Source organism: Sus scrofa, chromosome 7, assembly GCF_054392235.1.
Source record: "Sus scrofa isolate SSC_HxYL_T2T_F1_AM1 chromosome 7, Sscrofa_HxYL_maternal_Yorkshire_Landrace_v2.0, whole genome shotgun sequence".
NCBI classification, from domain to species: Eukaryota; Metazoa; Chordata; class Mammalia; order Artiodactyla; family Suidae; genus Sus; species Sus scrofa.
In genome coordinates this window covers 70413968-70436423 of record NC_139389.1, presented here as the reverse complement: position 1 = coordinate 70436423, position 22456 = coordinate 70413968, and the positions used below count along the sequence as shown (strand labels likewise).

General features: G+C 36.9%; 2 long non-coding RNA genes across 5 annotated transcripts in view; one reads left to right on the top strand and one right to left on the bottom strand.

Moving 5' to 3' along the window:
• Positions 1-22456, top strand: part of LOC102159091 (uncharacterized) — a 421098-nt gene that overhangs the window by 349026 nt on the left and 49616 nt on the right. The gene's annotated exons all lie outside the window — the stretch shown is intronic.
• LOC110261569 (uncharacterized) lies at positions 4318-11456 on the bottom strand. 2 transcript variants are annotated; one of them, XR_014810622.1, is made up of 4 exons: positions 11397-11456; positions 11078-11297; positions 7537-7753; positions 4318-7128 (listed from the first exon to the last, which is right to left on the bottom strand). It is a non-coding gene; the product is annotated as an uncharacterized LOC110261569 (long non-coding RNA). The 2 variants fall into 2 exon arrangements; XR_002345849.2 differs by lacking the exons at positions 11078-11297; positions 11397-11456 and having other exon boundaries at positions 7537-9729.

Below are 22456 nucleotides of genomic sequence, written 5' to 3'. Positions count from 1 at the left end.
CCTCTGACTCAGCAGTGCAGAGGCAAGACTGTCCTCCCATCCATGCTCTTTACCCACCCCAATTTTGGCATCATCAACATGTCTTGAGGCTACTGAAATAAATGTTGATAGAGCAATCTTAACAGAAAAATTGGGTAATGATCAGATTAAAATAAATATAAATGTCTTAAGATGAGTTACTTGGGTTATAAATACATTTTTTAATCATCATGTTCATTTTTATCTTTCCCCAACTTATTTTGTCAATTTTCTAATTTTGTGTTTTATGTTAGATTATTTCATGCAGCCTCTTTAAAGCTCTCATTTCACTCTGACATTTATCTGGATATGAGATCAGGATATTAGTCCTCTTGTAGTTGATGAATATTTCAGTTAATCATGTGTAAGAAGAGAATTATATTCTGCTTTATTACTGCTATGATGTTAATACTTCTAAAATAATATTTCTAATGGACAAAAAGGAAGACATTTTCCATGTTCAAATGGTGTATAAAAAATTGTTGGGTATAACAATGACCTTACTTGTTGAAACAAATACCTTTTGTAGTCATTCTGGAAACAACGAAAATTGCTTACAAGGAAAAGGCAAAGAAACACACATGTTCATTGAGAATCCTTAGCCACTCCTTACTGTTCCTACTTAATCACAAAGCAAAAGAAATAATAATCATAGTATAAATAATATAAAACATTTAAAGAGCAAACAAACAATAGTGTTTCCCATGTCGTCAGGCTCTTTTTTTTCTAGCGGTTCAAAGGGCTAAATCCATTTCAAGTTGTGTATTGGAGGTACAATGGGATGATGGATGTTTTTACCTAAGTATCATCTCCTTTTTCATTAGAAGATTGACCTTCTAAACTTTTTCCTGTGGTGAGATGTATGTTCTTCTCAGTTTGGAGACTGCGTGCTATATTTCAGAGATTCTCCTGTCTTTGGTATAGCTATGTATAGAGCTTTGATTTCCCATATTTTTTAAAAAAAGCTTTGTTGAGGAGTTCCCGTTGTGGCTCAGTGGTTAATGAATCCGACTAGGAACCATGAGGTTGCGGGTTCAATCCCTGCCCTTGCTCAGTGGGTTAAGGATCCAGCGTTGCCGTGAGTTGTGGTGTAGGCTGCAGATGCGGCTCGGATCCCATGTTGCTGTGGCTTTGGCATAGGCCGGCAGCTGCAGCTCTGATTGGACCCCTAGCCTGGGAACCTTCATATGCCGCGGGAGCGGCCCAAGAAATGGCAAAAAGACAAAAAAAAAAAAAAAAAAAAAAAGAGCTTTATTGAAATATAGTTGATTTGTAAGACTGTGATAATTTCTGCTGTACAAGAAAGTAATTCAGTTATATATGTACACACATCCATTCTCTTTCAGACTCTTTTTCCACAATGATGATCACAGAATATTGGGTGGAATTCTCTGTGCTAAACACCAGGTCCCCATTTGCCAATCATTTCACATACCTCATTGTGCATCTGCCAATCCCAAACCAAAGGGGACAGTGCAACCCACCACCTGTCCCCTTTGGTAACAACAACTTTTTCGAAACTGTGAGTCTGTTTCTGTTCCAAAAATAAGTTCATTCATATCTTTTTTAGATGACATATAAATCATATCATATGATGCTGATCTTTCACTGTCTAACTTCACTTAGTATGATAATGTCTAGGTCCATCCATGTGGTTCCAGATGGCATTATTTCATTCTTTTTTATGGCTGAGTAATACTCCATTCTATATCATACCACATCTTCTTTATCCATTCCTCTGTCGATGGATATTTAGGTTGCTTCTATGTCTTGGCTGTTGTAAATAGTGCTTCAGTGAACATTGGGGTACAGGAGACTTTTTGAATTATGGCTTTCTCTAGACAGATGCCCAGGAGCAGGATTGCTATTGTCTATTCACAGTTTTCTGTGTTTCCATTAAAATTTTATAATATTTTTTTCTAGTTCTCTGAAAAATGCTCCTGGTAATTTGATAGGGATTGCGTTGTATCTGTAGATTGCCTTGGGTAATATACTCATTTTGACAATATTGATTCTTCCATTGTACCATTCTTCAAAAGCATGGTATAGTTTTCCATTTATTTGTGCTATCTTTGATTTCTTGTATCAGCATTTTATAGTTTTCAGAGGACGGGTCTTTTGTCACTTTAGGTAGGTTTATTCCTAGGCATTTTATTCTTTTTGATGCAATGGTAAATAGGACTGTTTCCCTAATTTCTCTTTCTGACCTTTCACTGTTAGTGTATAGATATGCAGTTGGTGTCTGTGTATTAATTTTGTATCCTGCAACTTTACCAATTCATTGATGAGGTCTAAGAGTTTTCTGGTAGCATCTTTAGGATTTTCTAAAATCATCATCTGTAAACATTGATAGTTTTACTTCTTCCTTTCCAATTGGGATTCCTTTTATTTCTTTTTTTCTCTCTGCTGTGCCTAAGACTTCTAAAACTATGTTGAAGAAAAGCGGTGAGAGCCAACATCCTTGTTTTCTGATCTTAGCAGGAATTCTTCCAGCTTTTCACCACTGAGAATGATGTTAGTTGTAGGTTTATCATATATAGTCTTTATTATGTTGAGGTAGGTTCTTTCTATTCCCACCTTCTAGAGAATTTTTATCAGAAATGGGTGTTGTATTTTGTTAAAACCTTTTTCTGCATCTATTGATAGGATCATATAGTTTTTATTTTTCAGTTTTTAATGTGGTGTATCACTTTGATTGATTTGTGGATACTGAAAAAAAAATCCTTGCATTCCCTGGGATAAGTCCCAGTTGATCGTGGTGTATGATCCTTTTCATGTATTGCTAGATTTGGTTTGCTAGTATTTTGTTGAGAATTTTTGCATCTATTTTCATCAGTGATATTGGCCTATAATTTTATTTTTTTGTGGTATCTTTGATTTTGGTATCAGAATGATGGTGGCTTCATAGTAAGAGTTTGAGAGTCTTCCTTCCTCTTTAATTTTTTGGAAGAGTTTCAGAAGGATAGGTGTTAACTCTTCTCTAAATATTGTTTGGCTGTGAAGCCATCTAGTCCTGGACTTTTGTCTGTTGGAAGTTTTTAAATCATGCTTTTAATTTCAGTACTTGTGATTGGTCTGTTCATCTTTTCTATTTCTTCCCAGTTTTATTCTTGGAAGACTGTACCTTTCTAAGAATTTGTCCATTTCTTCTAGGTTGTCCATTTTATTGGCATATAGTTGTTTGTAGTAGTTATAATGATCCTAGTGTTTCTCTGATGTCTGTTGTAACTTCTCCATTTTCACTTCTAATTTTATTGATATGAATCCTCTCCCTTTTATTCTTTTTTCTTTTTTTTTTCTTTTTTTTTTTTTGTCTTTTTAGGGCCGTACCACAGCATATGGAGGTTCACAGGCTAGGGGTCTAATCCGAGGTACAGCTGCTGGCCTACACCATAGCCACAGTAACACAAGATCTGAGCCACGTCTGTGACCTACATCACAGCTCACAGCAACACCGGATCCTTAACCCACTGAGTGAGGCCAGGGATCAAACCCACAACCTCATGGTTCCTAGTCAGATTCATTAACTACTGAGCCACGATGGGAACTCTTCCCTTTTATTCTTGATGAATCTGGCTAAGGGTTTATCAATTTTGTTGATCTTTTTGAAGAATCAGCTTTGAGATTCATTGATATTTTCTTTTGTTTTTTTTTTAATTTCTATTTCATTTATTTCTGCTCTGATCTTAATGATTTCTTTGCTTCTGCTAACTTTGGGTGGGTTGTTTTTCTTTCTCTAGTTGCTTTAGGTGTAAAGTTAGGTTGTTTGAGATTTTTCTTGTTTTCCTGAGATAGGCTTGTATTGCCATAGAATCCCCTCTTAGAACTACTTTTGCTGAATCCCATAGGATTTGGACCATTGTGTCTTCATTGTCATTTGTCTCTAGGCATTTTTAAATTTCCTCTTTGATTTATTCAGTGATCCACTGGTTGTTTAGTAGTATATTATTTAGTTTCCATGTTTGTGTGTTTTTTCTTGCAGTTTTGTTTCTTCATGTTATATAGCAGCCAACAATTAGCTATAAAAGAATACCCTCTGAATGTAGAAATATTCTAGATCTTGAAAAGACCAAAAATAAAAGTTTTCTGTGTTTTAGTTCCTACCTAGTTCAAAGCTTATTATTGGTTTGGAAACAAGCAGGTGTATCTGGATATTCTTTTTTTCTGTTTTAATGCCACAACACTACTCCGTTACACACACCCTAACTCTGGTCAAGGTCATTGTCTCTCTAAACTCTTCTGGTATTGGCTAGAGTAAGTCTAAGATACTGAAAGAAAGAGACTTCAAGACACAGGGGCTTGAACCTGATAGAAATTTATTTCTCTCCCCTACAATAGTCTGGAAGTGGGAGTTCCAGCCTGGTGTAGTGGTTCTGCTCCACAAAATCATTCACGGACTCTAGTTCCTTTCATCTTGTTTTTTCCATAATTCCATAGGGAATTTTCCTCACTTTTATAGTCAAAGACTGGTCGTTGCACATATGTGTCTTAGCCCTCAGGAAGTAGAGATTAGGTCTAGGACACGTAATTTCATTTTGTATAATAGAGATAACAATATTTACCAGTACCCAGTTCTTTTCTATTTACAGGCACACAGAAGGTTACACTTCTGTGGTTAGGCACAGCCAGGTGATTGGTTTTGATTAAAGCGATAGGAACCAGTGTGGCCTGAGTCACTGGTGTGCTAAAGTTTTCATTGCTGGGGCTTGACTTTCCAGCCCTTGCTCCCCTTGCCACAGTGACCACAAAACACCTGATGTGGAAGTACGATGAGATGGAAACCAGTGAGACTCCTGAGTGAATGCAAAGAAGTCCCCTGAGCTTGTAGCATATTTTTGTGAGCAAGAAATAAACTTGTGTTTATTCCACAACATATCCTATCCTATTGACTTTTAAAGCAGATGATGTGGACCCTGTACATATTGTTTCTGCCCACATTTTATAGGTGAGATCATAGTTGCATGGATAATCCTGGTTCAAGGGCTAGCATGGCTCTGTATACTCCATCACTATGGAAACGGAGCAGAGAGTGAAGGGCAGTTGGCCCCACTTCCTTGCCTCACATTCATGTGCTGCACTTGCTTGAAATGCCCTCCTACTTCTCAGTCTGTGTATAGCCCACACCTCCCCCAAAGCACAGCCTTCTTCAAACTCAGCATTCTGATTTCTCTCTCCTCTAAATTCAGGCAGCTTAATGTTTATAACCTTTTATTATGTGACTCATTCATTTAAAGAGGGCTATGGACTACTTGCCCACCTCCAGGTATTGTTATGGATACTGGGTATACACTGGTGATGAAATCTCCAAATTCCAGGGCTTGAAGCTTCCACCTGCCAAGCATGGTGCTTACCGAAATTATATGGTTAATAAATACTTTTTGGTTGAATAAGTCAGCAATATAATGGCATGTGAGTAAATATTAAGTGGCAGCGCACTGCTGGAAGAGTCAAAGGAAAAAAACTTGAAGTAAACTGTAGGATGCATAAGGATAGGAATCATGACTGTCGTGGATTTGCCTTATCTCCAGAGCCAATCACTGGCCTGGCACAAAGTAGATGCTTAATTAATATGTTTTTGTTGTTTTTCCTGGAGAACTATGATGTGTCTTGAAGAATCTTGGGATGTAAGATTGGACCAGTATGTAGGGTGGGGCCAGATTTGGGGAAGTCATTCATGGATTTTTGGATCTTCATGTGCTAGAAAATGAGAAACAGAAGTTTTTTTTTTTTTTTTTTTTTTTTAAGGGAGCCATAGAAAGATTAAATTGGTTTGCCAAGTGAATTTAGATATAAATATTAAAGTACAAAATATGGGTGAATGAAGACTATGGTGATGAAAATTTAGGTTGGGATGGCAATGGAAGACCTCAACACAAAAGGGCAAATCAAATGGACATTTCAAGGGGGAGGATCAACAGGAACTGGCAACAGAATATAAAGGTGAAAGAAAAAAATCGATTGAAAAAGAGCAATTGAAGCTTCCATTGAGGAATTCTGGAATGGGAGCTAAGTTGTTAAAAAGATAAATGCTGCAAAAGGCACCAGCGATGAGTTTAATTTGAGGCATGTGGAGTCTGCTGTGAGAGGAGGAAATCTATGTGGGGATGTTGAGCAGGCAGCTGAGGCCTGGAAAGCAGGTGTCAGTAATGAAGATGCAGCCTTGGGAGTCACATTCTGTGGACATATAAGACCTGAACAGACCTCTCTGCTCAGCTTTGATCTTTTATAGCATATGCTATGATAAACAGGACCAGGCCTCTATACAGTTGTCAAGTGGGCCTTGCTCTCTCATGAACGCTTCCTCAACAAATGGAGCCCCTGGACCGTCTGCACATGCTAATGTATAACAAAGGGGAGGAATATGCTAGGTCATCAAAAGGAAGGGCAGGGTAGAGGATAGCTGTTGGGATAGAGACTGATAGAAGGAAGGCATCCCGGAAGGAGTGGCATGGCTGGAAAGTGCAGAGGTCCAGAGCAGAAGCACATAGACAACTTCTAAAAAGCTATAGAAGATGTGTGTATATTGTCAAATGCATATTTAATCAGAAAATATCAGCAAATGTGTCTCTACCCACCAACCCTGCCCTTCAGTTGTGTTTCTAACCATTCCCCTGCTCTGCCATTCATTCAATAAGGACTTAATACCATTTACATGCCAGACACAGTAGATGTGGAAAAGAACAAGGCAGATGTCGTCATTGCCTTTACAGGACCTATATATTAAAGGTGATATAGATCATGAAAATACACAAATTAATGAATTCACTAAAACTGTTGTAAGTGAGAAGGAGAGAACTACATGCTCTTAATTCTACCGATCTTGCCTCCCCAAAAGAAGAGAGTTTAGGCAGAGCTCTGCAGGAGCAGGAGGCATTTTGAGTCAGAGCAGACTTTGAAAATAGCTCATTTGGGAAGATACCAGCCTGATGGCCTGAAGAGGAGAGCCTTGCTGTGGACACTTGGAGACAGTGCCGTCTCACTTGCCACTTGTAATCCTGGCACTGAATCCAAATCTCAATGAGGATAGAAGTATGACTTCAGCTTTGGAGGGTTGTAAATATCTATCCAGGATTTTTCTCACTTGCTTCCAACTTCAGTCTGTAGGTCTGTCTTGGGGTTGAAGAAATTAAACAGTGGTTATAAGGATGGTTAAAAAGTGGGTTTTCAGAGAACAATAATAGAGGAGGATTTGGGTGAGAGCTAAAGGACTATAGATGTATACAACTATTTTGAATTTACTTTGTATTTTTTTCCTTTTTTAACCATTGGATCACAGATTTGTTGGGTTAGAGAATCTGGATTGGTATTGCTGGCTGGAACAACTAAAGATCCTAGTTCTACAGACTCTTGGGTGGTAAATCCAGTGTGCTCCAAGACCCCTGTTCTCTCCAAGTTACAGCTGTGGGACTGTCCTGTTGGCTGAGTCCTTCTATCAGGCAATTTTATCCCCAGGGACTGAGCCCATTGCTACATATCTTCTTCCTCTGGGCTCATTGTCTGCCTTGGATTTTCCCTTACTTTGATTCCTCCAAACAATAGCATCACGGAAAATCCAACTGCTGTTTTGAGCTGTCAGGACATCTGACTGTGATCTTCAGAGAGGTGGATATTAAGCAGGGCCGATGGGCTAGGCAGATGTCGGAGGGCCTTTGGGAGAAACATCCCATCTGGAGTGTCATTTAGGCATGTCTTCTTAAGGAAGGAGATGGTCTGGGGAGAAAGAGTGTCTCAGTTCCTGACCATATGGGAGAATACAAAGAAAGTTAGACTTTCAGGGATACAGATCAAATAACTGTGTCTCAAACTTCTCTGAGTTTTATATATATGCATATATTTATATTTTCACGAAGTGAAAATTTGTATAAGGAATTCAGGAGAGCTTTTAGTAATAATGCATAATAGAGGTACTAAATTATTTTTAATGATTTGAAACTGTAGAAACTTGATTATCCAGTATGAAATTAATATTCAATTAAGAAAATATATTTTAATTTCTGCCTATTTTAAATTTATTTAGAAAACATCTATTTATAGCTTGCAACATAAATGCATTTTTTTCTTTACAAAATATGTACATAGTTCATTTCAACAGCATGTAATGTAGTAGAGACAATGAAAAAAATATACACCAGGAGTTCCTGTTGTGGCTCAGCAGGTAAAGAATCAGACTAGTATCCATGAGGACCAGGGTTCAATCCCTGGCCTTGCTTGATCAGTTAGAGGATTTGATGTTGCCACAAGCTGTGGTATAGGTTTTAGATGTGGCTCAGATGTGGCATTGCTGTGACTGTGGTGCAGGCCAGCAACTATAGCTCCAGTTCGACCCCTAGCCTGGGAACTTCCATATTATAGCCCTGTAGCTATAATAGGAGTGATTCAAACAAAGTAATGAGGGATTTCAGAGAATTAGTTTGAGTTTGAGGTAAATGGGGAAGATATCTTGGAGGAGGTAGGTAGCATTTAAACTGGGACTTGCAGTATAGACACATTTCAGCATGCCAGCTGGTAATGGCTGGCATTCCAGGTATAAAGAATTTGTGTTAAAATTATGGAGCTGCAAAGACAGGGTACAATATGAGAGGAATATAGACTAACTGATAAGGTCTTGGAGGACCCTGGGTGAGACTTAGGAGTGAAGATGTCAATGGGGAAGTGTGAGCTCCTTTTGAGCAGCAGACTTGAATGGTGAGTGGTATATTACCAAGGTAAAGTTGATAAAAGGCTGGGGTAACTCACTGGGAAGAGAGAGAGGAAGAGTCAAAGGGAAAAGTGGGGTGATAAGATTTCTGTTTGTGGTGGTAATCTAGGATGGGGCAGACTTAACGGATGTATGGCCCAAGGGAAAGACCAGTGCAGAGAGGAAAATTAAAGGTAAAAATGAGACAAAGTCTCAAATTACTGCAGGGGATGTCAAGATGATAAATAGAAGGGTTAGCTGTCCCACCCCTGCCTACGCCAAGACCTCAAAAAGGAAAAAGGTGGTGTGAGGGGGCGGAGATCAAGGTACTAACATTTGAGAGCAAGGATTTCCTAGCATTGGCCCATGACTGCTTGAGTCATTGGCCAAATACAGGAAAAGCATGAATAAGAAGTTTTAATCCTGATTGGCTTTCACATAAACCTGAAAAGCTCAGTCAGATGTGGCTCAACCTTAGGAACATGGAAAATTCTAATTCTATATAAAACTCCTTAGCTTCTTACCTTTTCAAGGAAGAAGACCTCTTGTTAAAAGGAAAACCCTGGCAGATCTGCTATATAACTGTCTCATTAGTTTGGCAGCTCTCAGCCTAGGAAGAACTGTCTAACATATTGCAGATTTCTACCTATCTATCCCTCCCCATTTTCACAGGGGTTTTGTGAGGAGAAATAAAAAAGATAGTGCATGTTAAAATATTTATTTCTATAAAAAGAAATACAAAAAGTGCAGAGGAGTTTTTTTATGGTTTATCATTTTTGAGAGCTTTCTGTACATGTTGATGAGGGGAGGAATGGAAAAATACTTTAAGCCAAGCACAGTGCCCTAGTAATAATGGTGTTGGCCAAAGAGACACCCTGGGCACTGCTGAAGGACCCACAATCACAGCATTGGACAGTCAGGCCATCTGGGTCTTGTCCAGGCACTGAATTTATAGTTACTGCCTCCTGAGACACTGTAATTCCAGGAAAACTTACCTGCTGAGGTGGTTCATGTAAATGACATCTTCCCACCCCAGGCTCTGAGAAGGAGGCTTCCTGGTGACTTTAAGTATCTACCTATCTAATATCCATCAGCTGATACTGTATGCTCCCAGTTCTGTCATTTGAAAGAAATGTGAGACTTGGAAAGAGATCATTTAAAAAAAAACAATGACTAATACTCCCAGCTCCCATTACATCTTCATATCTTTTACCAAGTTACCTATACATGGCAAAAAAGAACAGAAATGTATTATTTTAGGAGCATCATTTGCTGTCCTTGGACATATTTAAATGCCTTTTTACCCCCCAGAATTACAGACTTGTGGAGATATTTTCTGGTTCGCAGCACTCTTGAATTACACTTACCCGTTTATAACACCATGAATAAGATTTCCTAAAGCCCTGAATAGATGTGGTCTTAATGGTTTATAAATACCACGATGAAAGCATTTCATAGCGTCCCGCCTCAATCTGCCACAAGGCCATTTGACGAGTGGAAGTACCTCTCTTCCAGGTAACAGTAATAAGTCTCTATAGTCACTATCTCATCATAGTTTTATGAGGCAGTTAATATTACCTCTATTTTACAAACAAAGCTAAAAGCACGTACATTTTTTTTCTAAGAAAATAGCTAGTAAGTATGTATAAGTAGAAATTTCTCTATTTCTAAGTAACAGAACTCTATTCTTAGGCCTGTTGATGACAGTAAACTTAATCTTGCTGCATTAAGGTAAATTCAGCTATTTCTGATTTTTCTTATTGCTTCCTGGTTAACTGGTCACTTTAGGATTTTCTTCCTTTCATTTTTTTCACTTATCCACAGGAATGATCTAAGTTCTAGAAAGTATACCTATTGCCCTAGCACTGGGGGTTAGATGCTTAACTCTGTGGTCACTAGATATGTCCAGCCTGGTATATGATGGGACAAATGATCTCCAGTGCTTTTTGGCCATCTACATCTGTGGCTACAAGGTACAAAGATCCCCTTGAATTTTTTTGTGTTGGGTCTCTTTGGCTTATTCAGTATCATGATTGCTCTAACTCTAAGGTTTCACAAGATCCACAGGCCACTCTTAGACAAAAGAAATGTCAGCTTCTCTCTCACACCATTCTGTATCGTTTCCCTCAGGTCTAGACACTTCCCTTAGACATTGCTACTCTACAGTAACAGCACTGTTTGACTGTGATTACAATAACAGCACCATGTTTGACTGTGATTTCTCTAAGAGGATTTTAATTTCCCTGGGCCATGCCCTAGGAGTTAAGTTATTAATTCCATATAGTCAATACCCCCAATATGTTCAGTTTCTATCACTCTATACCCCACACCAGTATTCATGCCCAGTGAGAAGGTGAGAAAATGCCACTTAGGGATATTTACCTGCATGCCTCTATTTCACTTCTATGTATTTTTTCCTCTCTTTCTGGTAGAAGTCTATTTTTCAAGAATTATAATACTTTCTCGATCTGTCCTCTGAAAAGGCCTAGAAACAGTGACCACCTCTATAGCAGTAGAATCCTAGAGCCCAGACTGCAGTCTTGAAATATCATCTTCCATTAAGAGAAACCAGGACTTCCTGGAGAAATGGCTAATTTCAGATCTGGGGCAGGAAAGATACATTAATAAGCTTGGAAAGTCTTGTAATGCCAGATGGCAAGGAAATCATCAAAGAATACCAGAATCATGCCAAAGAACTTACATCGATTTAGGAAGCGCCTACTGACAAAAGGTAGGAAAATTTCAGCTTCAACAATTTCAGCTTCAATAAAGATAAAAATGGCAAATGTTTAGAACCCATCAAAATGTTTAATTGTGTAATTTTACCCCAATAAAATATGATTGATCTCATCTTTAAAGAATTTTAAGGAAAATTCATTACCTAAAAAGCTGGTAAATATAAGGAAATAAGTATTTATTCTGCTTTCCACATGTATGAAATGTATAATTTGATAACCAACTAGTAAATGAGGGAAACTGTCTCCTTATAAAATGTTCCAAGTAATTCATAAAAAGAAATTTGAATAGTACCACTTTGTAACCCCAATAAATTAATGTATCTAAGCTTTAAGTATCAGTGGCTGCTAATAGTAGAGAAATAGAACAGACATTTAGTGCTTCTTGTTGAAAAATATGCCACTCCCTAAAGTCTTGTCATAGGGGTGGTAAATAATTCTGTTCAAGCCTCTGAATATAAGTACCAATTTTCAGAAAATACTGGGAGCAGAGGAAAATGTCAAACTGCACCATGAGTATGAAATCAGCAAAATTCAGATTGTGGTAATCTTTACAGGTCAAACACTGCACATTCTTCAATATGAAAGTTATAATAAAAAGGAATGGCATGGAAGGGGAGCATATCTATAGATTAAAAGATCTTGAAAATTTAAGGTTAAAAAAATAATAGGATGTTCATACAACATGCTACATCCCCCCTAATGGAATACTATGCAGCTATAACAAGGAATGAGGAAGATGTATGTAAACTAATGATTGGTTTTCAAGATATATTTTTACAAGACATAAGCAAAGTACATAGGATGCTACCTTGGGTGGAAACAAAAATGGGAAATAAGAAAATAGTTATGTAGCTCTCATACTTTTAGAACAACAGAATATAAGTATAAATAAAAGCAATAAGAATGAGGAGGACCAAAGTAGAATATAGACAAGTGAACTTAATTGCATTCCAAATTAATAACAATTACCAAACTTTGGATATAATATATTGATTATACTCTGAATCTAAATTCCAAAAAGAGAGTTCCCATCATGGCTCAGTGGAAGCAAATCTGCAAGTATCCATGAGGACACAGGTTCAATCTTGGCCTTGCTCAGTGGGTTGAGGATCCGGCATTGCCATGAGCTGTGGTATAGTTCACAGATGCAGCTTGGATCTGACATTGCTGTGGCTATGGTATAGGCAGGCAGCAGTAGATCCAATTTGACCCCTAGCCTAGGAACATTCATATGCCATTGGTGCTGCCCTAAAAGACAAAAACAAATAAATAAATTCCAAAGAGAACTGTACACAAATACTGTTCTTTAAAATAGTGGATTCTTTTTCATGGAGATATGAATTAAGTTTTTCTTTTTTCTTTTTTTTGTCTTTTTGCCTTTTCTAGGGCCACTCCCATGGGATATGGAGGTTCCCAGGCTAGGGGTTTAATCAGAGCTGTAGCTGCTGGCCTACACCAGAGCCATGTCTGCAACTTACACCACAGCTCACGGTAATGCCAGATCCTTAACCCACTGAGCAAGGCCAGAGACCTAACCCGCAACCTCATGGTTCCTAGTCAGATTTGTTAACCACTGCGCCACGTTGGGAACTCCAGATTAAGAATTCTGAAACTACTTTTTGTGTATTCTGGAATTGAACAAATAAGTACACACACATTGCTGGAAAAAAAGGGGTTATAAACAAGGAAAGGGGGAAGAATGAAATACATTCTGGATGTATGACTGAAATTGTAAATATTAATATGAATTCATAGAATATATAGAAGTTGATATAGTTGTGTACATATATTCATACATAAAAAATTTCCTAGCTCTGTCTGCTGAAAAGACCCCAAAGCAATGCCATTCCAGTGTCACAAGCACATTTAGCACTCAGATATTGATTTTTAAATACTATTCTTCAGTTAAAGTAAGCCCAGGCTCCTTGAAGAAATGACTGATACTAATAGGCCTGGGGCAGGGAAATGAAAAGATGAGCCTATACCAAAAAGTAAGGGATTGCTCAAAAGTGATATGGATATTTCCGAAGGATACAGGATATAACTAGAAAGGACATTCATTGACCAAGTCTGGGATAATTTGGATAATAAAATCACTAAAATTATAATATATTAAAACCATAAAATAAAATAGGAACCTCACTAAAATCTGGAATAAGCCAAGAATGCCAACTCTCACCACTTTAATTCAACATAGTACTGGAAGTCCTAGCCACAGTAATCAGACAAAAAAGAAAAGAAAAAGAAAAGGTATCTTGGAAAAGAGGAGGTAAAATTGTCACTATCTGCAGATGACATGATATTATATGTAGGAAGCTCTAAGGAATTCACACAAAAAATGTTCAATCTGATAAATGAATTCAGCAGAGTATCAGGATATAAGATTAACATTCAGAAGAAATCAGTTTCATTTCTGATATTAACAGTGAAATATTATAAAAGGAATATAAAAAATGCCTTTTAAAATCACACCCCCCAAAATCCTTAGGGATAAACCTGACCAAGGAAGTGAAAGATTTATAGGCTGAGAAGTTAAAAACATTAATCAAGGAAAGTAAAGAGGATTCAAAGAAATGGAAAGATATCCCATGCTCCTGGATTGGAAGAATTAATATTGTTAAAATGGCCATACTAACCAAAGCAATGTATAGAGCTGATACAATCCCTATGAAATTACCCATGACATTTTTTATAGAACTAGAATAAACAATCCAAAATTTATATGGAAGCCTAAGCAATTCTGAGGAAAAAAAGCAAAGCAGGAGGCTTAACACTCCCTGACTTCAGATAAAATTGCAAAGCCACAGTAATCAGACAGTGTGGTACTGGTACAAAAACAGACATACTGATCAATTGAACAGAATAGAGAGCCCAGAAATAAACCCAGACACCTACAGTCAATTAATCTTTGACAAAGGAGGCAAGACTATAAAATAGGAAAAAGTCTCTTTATCAGGTGGTACCAGGAAAACTGGAGAGCTGCATGTAAATCAATGAAACTAGAACATACCTTCTAGTTTCACTGATTTTCATGGATCATGCCATGTACAAAAGATAAATTCAAAATGGCTCTAAGACTTAAAAATAAGGTACAACACCACAAAACTCTTCCAAGAGAAGACAGATAAAACATTCTCTGACATCAACCATACAAATGTTTTCTTAGGTCAGTCTCCCAAGGCAATAGAAATAAAAACACAAATAAACCAATGGGACCTAATCGAACTTAAAAACTTTTGCACAGCAAAGGAAACCATAAAAAAACTATAACAACAACCTACAGAATGGAAGAAACAGTTGCAAATGATGCAACTGACAAGGGCTTAATTTCCAAAAATATATAAGCAACTCATACAACTCAATAGTAAACAACCAAAAAACAAACAACCAGTCAAAAAATGGTCAGAAGACCTAAATAGACATTTATCCAAAGAAGATACATGGATGGCCACTAGGCACATGGAAAGATGCTCAACATCACTCATAGTGAAATGCAAATCAAAATTACAATGAGGTACCATCTCACACTGGTCAGAATGACTATCATTAATAAGTCTACAAATGACAAATGCTGGAGAGGGTGTGGAGAAAAGAGAACCCCCCTACACTGTTGATGGAAATGTAAATTGGTACAACGACTATGGAAAACAATATGGAGGCTCTTTAGAAAACTAAATAGTCCTGGGCATATATCTGGAAAAAACTATAATTCAAAAAGATACATGTACCCATACTTTCATTGCAGCACTATTCAAAATAGCCAAGACATGGAAGCAACCTAAATGTCCATTAGCAAATGAATGGATTAAGATGTTTCATTAAGAACAATGGAATAATACTCAGCCATTAAAAAGAATGAAATCATGCTGTTTGCAGCAACATGGATGGAACTAGAGACTCTTATACTAAGTGAAGTAAGTCAGAAAGGGGAAGATAAATACCAAATGGTACCACTTATATGTGTAATCTAAAATATGGAACAAATGAACCTATCTATGACACAAACACGACTCACAGACATGGAGAACAATCTTGTAGTTGCCAAGGGGGAGGAGGAGGGAGTGGGATGGACTGGGGTTTGGGGGTTAGTAGATGCAATGTATTACATTTAGAATAGATAAACAATGAGGTCCTACTGTATATTACAGGGAACTATATCCAGTCTCTTGGGATAGACCATGATGGAAGATAATATAAGAAAAGGAATGTATTTATATGTATGACTGGGTCACTTTTATGCACAGCAGAAATTGGCACAACATAGTAAATGGGCTATACCTTAAAAAATTGAAAAATGCATATAGGAGTATGAGTCCATATTGTTATGTAAGTAAATGAATAAACGAATGGTTAAATTAAAAACTCAAATAGAAGGAAAGCTCTTCCTCACATAGAAATCCAAATAATAAACTAAAAATAGAAGTAATGATAAAAATAGAAAACCATCTTTAATGGGAAATTGAGGAAATTTGAATAAGATATGTATAATTGATAATAGCATTATATCAATGGTAATTTCCTGATTTTTATCATAGTATGGTATATAAGATGTTAACATTTATGGAACCTTGGTAAAGAGTATTTAGGAATTGTTCTATTTTTGTAACCATTTTGTAAGTTTGAAATGGTTTCAAAATGGAAAAAATGTAAACTAAAAATATTGAAGTATAAATTGTGTAAGAGTACAATGTCAAGGGATGCAGACTTGGATAATACAGCCATAAAAATGTAAGAAAATGATTTCTGTACATGTCAAGACACAGGCTACTTTTAGATTGAGGAAGGGGCTGTGACTGGGATGGGGCATGGGGAAAGGCTCCTGGGGTGGCTGGCAAAGTTCTAGTTCTTGATTCTGGGGTGATGGTTATAAGGCTGTTCCCCTCATAACAATTAACCAAGCTATATGTTTGCTCTGGGTAGCTTTCTGTATCTGTGTTTTATTTTATGAGAACAAACAAGTTTAAAAAAAAAAAAAAAACAGGACCAGAAAAATATGCTTTGGCTTTTAAGATTTTTCTCTGTGATATAAATATCAAAAACCTATTTTGGAACTCAAAAGCAATGATTTGACTTTTTGCTCTTAGACTAAACAGCCTCTTTTAATGATATAAATATCATTGACTCAATAGAAGGGGAAGGGGTCCTCCAAGGAAGCAGGCAGTAAAAAGAAAATTTCTGTAATAGCTCAGAAGTTCTCCCACCACAAGGAACTGAACCACCACAATATGCTTTTAAATGAGGGCTTTGTTCTTATCATCTCTCCCACCACCATTGTACATAGTTTTTAGTTGTTCTTCAGCTTATCCTTGACATGCTTAAGTAAACATGTTATAGAAGTGGAGGAACAGGCGTTCTTGCCATGGCATAATGGGTTAAGAATCCAACTGCAGTGGCTTGGGTCACTGAGGAGGACTAGGTTCAATCCCCAGCCCAGCGCAGTGAGTTAAAGGAAGCAGCACTGCTGCAGTTGCACTGTAGGTCACAGCTGCAGTTCAGATTCAGTCCCTGGCCGGGGAACTTTCATATGCCAGGGGTGCGACTAAAACAATAAAATATAGTAAAATGTAAAATAAAATAACATATAATAGAAGTGGAAGAACAAGACTATGGCAAAACTGTCAAGAGGACATGGCTATGACAGGACACTTCAAAATCCCTATGAAACTTACTGAAATAAAATACTGCATTCCTGCTCATTGGTTAAGTACCCGCTATGCTCCAGACACTGCCATACAATGGGAATGGAGAAAAAAATAAACCCTTGTTTTGAGGTACATACAATTGTATAGAGTGGTTTGCAAACTTTACTTAAAATCAGAATTACCTGAGTGAGGTTAAAACATATCTATATAGAGAGATTCTAAAGCCAAATCTCTAAAGACTGATTTAGGAGGTCTAGAGATAGAAAGCATTTAAAAAATATTTATATTAAGTAAATATATATATTTACTTAATATAAAATACCACTGATGATTTTGATGAGGAAGTAGGCTTAGAAACCACTGGTGGTTAAACTGTCACTAAATCAAGCCTATGGCAGCAAATTAGTTGGCATAATCAACACTGCTACCACCCCTCCCTATTGCTCTTTTCCCATTCTCCACTCCCCAGCCCTGAAGAAGCCTTGAAAAACAGCAGAATTGCAAGCAGGGTAGCTATGAAAAGCATCAGCCTAGCGGCCACTAGATAAATCAAAATGGGTTTGGAACTTTCAAAGGAGCCCTACCTACAGAGAATTATCTGTTTACTTGCCTATAATTGTGTCTCCCCCAAAGCATATATTTAATCTTAACTCCCAGTACCTGTGAATGTGACCTTAGTTGGAAATAGGATCTTTGCAGATGTAATGAGGTTACTGAATTACACCCATACTGAATTAGGGTAGGCCTTAAATGCAGTGGCAGTTCTAGTCTCCCGAACTGTGAGAGAATAAATTTCTGTTGTTTTAAGCTACCCAGTTTGCAGTAATTTGTTACAGTAGACATAGGAAACTAATAGAGGTGGTGATGACACTAGAGCAGATTGGATAATATAGAGATAAAAATAAAAATTTGAAGAAAAGAATGTTCACTGAAGGCTTTGCACAACTCCAACATATTGCTGGCACTCTAGAAAGGCAGATGCATGTGTAAGACTAAGCACTTGCCCAGCAAAGATCTGAAAAGGCCCAAATGTCTTCAATACTGGATGATGCTGAATTCCTGAAAAAGCAAGAAGTAAAGCCTATGCCAGAACTGTAAACTGAGCATTAAGGTCCAATACATACACAGAGCCCCTCCAAAAAAGGCAGAGATTATCAGCCTAATCATTTAAAGAAACCTTTGTTTAATCATTAGCTGACCACTAAACTAACTGAGCAGAGTTAGTTAGTTCAGTGGTCACACATGACAGGGAATACAGGCTTTTCAGAACTGATCAAGGAAAACAACCAAGCATACAGCAGTGGCAACAACAAACCATGGTGTGGCTGTTGGGGGATGGATTTACAGATTTGCGTATTATAACACTTCAGATATCCAATTTTCAACAAAAATGTATGAGCAAAGAAAGAGGAAAGCAGCCACAGGAAAGAACCTTGAAAGCAGCAGGAGAAAAATACCTCAATATACAAGGGATGCTCAATAATAAGTTAGACTTTTACCAGACACTATGAAGCCCAGAAGGCAGTGGGATGATTGAAGTGTTGAGAAATAAAGACCACTGACCAAAGCTTCTATATTTAGCAAAACCATCCTTCAAAAGTGAAGAAAAAATTAAGGTATTCTCAAATAAACAAAAGTTGAGAGAATGTCACCAGCAGACATGCCCGGTAAAAATACTAAAGGGAGTCCTTAGTATTAAAGACACTAGCCAGTTACAAAACCACACGAAGATATAATGAGCACTTGTAAAAGTAATAGATAAATTTTAAAAAAGACAGTAAAATGTGTTTTTCTTTCTTTGCTTATAATTTTTTTCTTTCTTTTTATGGCCACCCTTACAGCACATGGAAGTTCCCAGGCTAGGGGTCGAATTGGAGCTGCACCTGAGGCCTCTGCCGCAACCATATCAACACTGGATCAGAGCCAATTCTGGGACCTATGCCGCAGCTTATGGCAACACCAGGTCCTTAACCCACTGAGTGAGGCCTGGGATCAAATTGCATCCTTACAGACTATGTTGGTTCTTGACCCGCTGAGCCACAATAGGAACTCTTGATTATAACTTTTAAATTCTCCTATCTGATTTAAAAGATAACTGCTTAATAAAAGAGTGATTATAAAACTGTGATACTGGGCTTAGGTTGTGTAAAATTTAATCTGAATGGCAGTAATAGTACAAAGAAGGAGGGAAATTCCATACACTTTTAGTTAGGCTGACCTCCATCCCCCCAAAAGAGATATAGTTATATTGGAGAAAAATTGTTGTTGGAGCAGTTATTGAAGTTAGTTTGTATTAATTCTAGCTATATAGGCTTTAAAGTCTTTATTTTTATTTATTTATTTTTTTTGTCTTTTTTTTTTTAGGGTTGCACCTGTGGCATATGGAGGTTCCCAGGCTAGGGGTCGAATCAGAGCTGCAGCCACCAGCCTACACCACAGCCACAGCAACCCAGATCCGAGCCACATCTGTGACCTACACCACAGCTCACAGCAACACCCGGATCCTTAACCCACTGAGCGAAGCCAGGGATCAAACCTGCAACCTTATGGTTCCTAGTCAGATTCATTTCCGCTAAGTCATGACAGGAACTCCATAGGCTTTAAAGTCTTTAAATTAAGATATTAATTGTAATCCTTAGGGTAGCCACTTAGAAAAAAAATTTACAAAAGTAAACAGCAAGAGAATTAACATGGCACTCTATAAAATATTTATTTAGTACAAAAGAAAACAGTAATGGAGGAATATAAAAGACAGAAGATGTAGGAATCAAACAAAATAGTATATGTAAATCCTGCTTTTAAGCAATTACATTAATCACAAATGTGTTTAACATCCATTCAAAAGGCATAGATCAGAAAATGGATTAAAGAAAATAGTCCAACCACTACTGTCTACAAGAGATACTGCAAATTTGAGGGCATAAAAAATTGAAACATAAAGGATATAAGAAGATATACCAAGCAAAAAGCAACAAGACGACAGGTGAACTTGCTATACTAATATCATGCAAAGTAGAATTTAAAACAAAAGTTACTAGAGATAAAAATCAAGGAGTGTTTTATAAAGATAAAAGGGTGTACACATCAGGAGATGTAATCATAAACACACTGCACCTAACAAGAGAGCTCTAAAATATATTGAAAAACAACCCTGGTAAAAGTATGTAGAAATAGATAATTCCACAATAAAAATTAGAGATTTCAATAATGACTTCTTTAATAATGTCCAGAACAGCTAAGAAAAAGATCAAACTAAAATAAAATACCTTAAAAACACTATAAACAAACTAGTCCTAACAGACTTTTATAGTATACTCTACCCAACAATAGCAGAATACATAACTTCTCAAGCACTTACAGACCATTTCCTAGGGTAGATCATATGCTAGTCTCTGTGACAGACCATAAAACAAGTTTTGATCAATTTAAAATGGTTGAAGCCATACAAAGTATATTTTATAACCACAATGAAATAAAATTAAGGATTTAAAACAAAGAATTTAGGGATGGGTACAAATATGTGGACATAAAGCAACAATCTCCTAAATAAATATTTAAGAAAAAAAAAGGGATATTAGAAAATACTTTGAGATGAATGAAAAGAAAACACAACATACCCAAACTTATTGGATGCCCCTAAAGCAGGAAAATTTATAGCTATAAACAGCTATATGAAAAAGGAAGGCCCTCCAAGTTAATAATCCAACTTTCTACCCTAAAAAATTAGACAAAATAGAACACAAGTGTAAAACAAGGATAAAGATGGAAATAATTAAAAACTAGATAAGAAAAAAGTTAGACAATAGAAAACCAATAAGGAAAAAAAATCAATGAATTCAAATGTTAGCTCTTTGAAAAGATCAACAAAACTGGCAGACTTTTAATTAGAATGACCCCATCCCCAAAGGTGAAAATGTACTCATTACTAAAATTAGAAATGAAAGGACATCACTAACGACCCATGCAAATAAAAAAGAATTATATGGGAACAGTTTGGAGATACCTTAGAAATCTATACAGAGAACTTCTATATGACCCCGCAATCCCATCCTTGGGCATATATCCAGACAAAACTCTACTTAAAAGAGACACATGCACCCGCATGCTCATTGCAGCACTATTCACAATAGCCAGGACATGGAAACAACCCAAATGTCCATCCACAGATGATTGGATTCGGAAGATGTGGTATATAAAATATATACACAATGGAATACTACTCAGCCATAAAAAAGAATGACATAATGCCATTTGCAGCAACATGGATGGAACTAGAGACTCTCATACTGAGTGAAATGAGTCACAAAGACAAATACCATATGATATCACCTATAACTGGAATATAATATCCAGCACAAATGAACATCTCAACAGAAAAGAACATCATGGACTTGGAGAACAGACTTGTGGCGCCAGATGGGAGGGGGAGGGAGTGGGAGGGATCAGGAGCTTGAGGTTATCAGATACAATTTAGAATAGATTTACAAGGAGATCCTGCTGAGTAGCATTGAGAACTATGTGTAGATACTCATATTGCAACAGAACAAAGGGTGGGGAAAAAATGTATACATATAAGAGTAACTTGATCCCCATGCTGTACAGCAGGAAAAAAAAAATAATTATATGGGAATACTATCTATGAATAATTGTAAATACCAAAAAACTAAATAACTTAGAAGTAATCATTAAAGTATTTAGAGGTCATGAGACATTATTCAAACAATTCATGAAAAAAAAGTTACTTTTACTGTACTTGCAACTTCTGTATATATGAAACTGCCCCCCCAAAAAAAGAGAGAAAGAAAAGAAAAAGAATGATACCATGTCAGGTTAATACTATTCACACCAAGGCTTATTATTCACTTATGATGGAACACATAATGTGAGAAAAAAGACTGTATACATGTAAGTGTAACTGGGTCACCATGCTGTATAGTAGAAAAAATATATATAAATAAATGATAAAAAAATAAAATTAAAAAAAAATAAAAAGAAAGAAGGAATCCCAAAGTTCAAGTGTTAATGGTTTACTTCAAATCACTGGCAAAATTCAGTAAAGTACAGGTCTCTTAACATGTGTGCATACTCACAAATACCTGAATTTGTGATGTAGAGCAGTTTCAGAACTGCAGTGGAGGTCATTAGAAGTGACCAAGTCAAGGAACTGAGAGGCACAGGCATTGAAAGAGTGACACATAAGGACTTGGAGACTGTAAGATGATGGCAGGACTTATGCTAGAAAGAAAAACTGTAAATTAGGTTCCAAGTTTTCCTTTTAAGGAAAACTGAACAGTTAGCTATGAGTGCAGGGACAGAGAATTTTAAGTAGGAAAGAAAGAAACCTCAAAGAGGTTGGAGAAATAAGGAAATGATAGTGGAGA